Below are 2340 nucleotides of genomic sequence, written 5' to 3'. Positions count from 1 at the left end.
TTTACATCTCATTCTAGTCATCTTGCTTGTTTACTTTAATTGTTATTTAGTTTAGTGATCTTCTTATCTCTACCCAAATTATGACACCCCTAGACACCGCTACTTGCAATCGAAAATCCTACATCAATACCCGTCCCTTGGGATCCGACCTTTACTTATCTCTTTACTAATAGTAGAGTTGTTAGTGGAGATATAAATATTATTTTGGTCTAGGTGCTCCTAACGACAAGCGACCGAAATCTAAGCTAAAAGCGGACCGACCAGAAATAGCGCCGTTGCCGGGGACGGTGTTAACTTGATTTGATTTTCTTTGATTGTTATTAGTTGTGTCTTTCTTTGTCTTGGGGAAGTAAAAGCTCCTCAAGTTTTGTTCTAATTGTGTTCGAGTTGTTTGATATTTTGCATGTCTAGAAGATTACAAGGTAACTTGTTACCCATTGATCACGAAATTGAAAGGACTTTGACAACCAATAGAGGACTTGCTAGGAATACTTTGAGAGGTATTGGTGAGGTTGTAAATATTCAACCAAATACTATTGAGTTCATCAACCCTTTTGCAAGAGAAGGTGAGGAGAACCCAACACAAAATCAATCACACAACCAACCCACAATGCCTAAGTTTTCATCATATTCCCTACCAACCGAGGAGAACCTACCCAATGGTACTCCCACACCACAACACTTAACCGGAAATTTCATTGCAAAATCCGCATTTATCCAATTAGTCGAAAGAAGCCAATTTGGGGGGATGCATAGTGAAGACCCTCATTCCCATATGAAAACTTTTTGTGACTATTGTGATGCGATTTCACAAACCGGTGTAACTCAAGACCAAATTCGATGGGTCTTATTCCCTTTTTCTCTAATTGGCACCGCAAAACAATGGTTGAAAAGCCTTGATAAAGCTACTCTTGGAATTGACTCTTGGAAGAAGTTGGCTCTAGTTTTCTACAAAAAATTATACCCTCCGGAAAAGACTAACATGCTAAGAGCTCAAATTACAGGTTTTAAGCAAAGGGGTGAAGAATCTTTGTATGAAGCTTGGGAGCGATTCAAATGAATTTGTCGCTCATGTCCTCATCATGAACTTAGCGAGTGGTTCTTGGTACAACAATTTTGGAATGGTCTTTATGAAGACTCAAGAAACATTCTCAACATGGGATCAAATGTTATGTTCACCGAAGTTGACGATAATCAAACTTGGAACAAGATTGAGGAAATGGCGGTCCATAATTCACAATATAGTAGACCTCGCAAGGCTACTAGAGGAGGAAAGCATGAAGTGGACTCTATTACTCAATTGGGTGCTCAACTTAGTGCTCATATTGATACCATCAACTTGAAGTTTGAGAAGGCTATGGCTAAACTTGAAGAAGCCTCAAAATCACCAAAGCATCATGTTAATGCCATGGTAGTATCTTCATCAATCCCAAGTGGGATATGTGAGAATTGTGGAACTTTGGGACATGACCAAAGTGAATGTAGGGGAACAAATGAACAAGTGAATGCTTTTCAAGCATACAAGAGTGGCACCCCTTATTCCAACTATTACAATGAAAACACAAAATTCCACCCAAATCTCTCATACAAAAGCCAAAATGTTCAAAACCCTCAACAAAAATACACCCCACCTCCCATGAGAAACCAAAATCAAAGACCCTTTTTCAACCACAACCAAGGTTACCAAAATCAAACTCCATACAATCAACAAAATGACCAAGGTTTTGATGTTCAAAAAGCGGTCCTCCAAATGCAAAAGAATCAACAAGAATTTTTCACTCAAATGCAAAAAGATAGCCAAGCAAAAGACATCACCATCAACAACATCTTAGCCCACACAAAAATGTTGGAAACTCAATTGACCCAACTAGCATCTTCAAACTCTCAAAGACAAAAGGGGCAATTACCACCTCAAAGTAACCCCCCAAGATATGAAACGGTTAGTGCCATTCACTTGAGGAGTGGTACGAGATATGAAGGAGCAAAGAAGCAAGTTGAGGATGAAGTTGTGGAAGCTAGTGACAAAGAAGAAGTTGTGCAAAATTCTAAGGAAGGAGAACCAACAAATCAAGAAGTTTCAAAGAAAAGTGAAGAAAAGGGCAAGGAGAAGGAGCCCATTGTTATTAGACTTCCATTCCTGAGTCGTCAAGCTAAACCTAAGTTTGATGACCAACTTGGAAAATTCATGGAAATTGTGAAGAATTTAGAAGTCTCGATTCCTTTCACGGAATTAATCAATAACGTCTTACCTATGCAAAGTACATGAAGGACATCCTTACGAAAAAGAAGTAGATCCGGAAGCTTGAAACTATCGCCTTCACTAAGGTGCGTAGTGCAATC

At 39.0% G+C, this 2340-nt stretch overlaps 1 non-coding gene across 1 annotated transcript; it reads right to left on the bottom strand.

The window, feature by feature from the left end:
- Nucleotides 1-982: 982 nt before the first annotated feature.
- On the bottom strand, nt 983-1089 carry LOC141634976 (small nucleolar RNA R71). The gene has a single exon (XR_012539690.1). It is a non-coding gene; the product is annotated as a small nucleolar RNA R71 (small nucleolar RNA).
- Between the last annotated feature and the right edge of the window lie 1251 nt (nt 1090-2340).

The sequence above is a fragment of the Silene latifolia genome, chromosome Y (genome assembly GCF_048544455.1).
Source record: "Silene latifolia isolate original U9 population chromosome Y, ASM4854445v1, whole genome shotgun sequence".
Taxonomy (NCBI): Eukaryota; Viridiplantae; Streptophyta; class Magnoliopsida; order Caryophyllales; family Caryophyllaceae; genus Silene; species Silene latifolia.
This window is presented reverse-complemented; position numbering and strand designations above follow the sequence as displayed.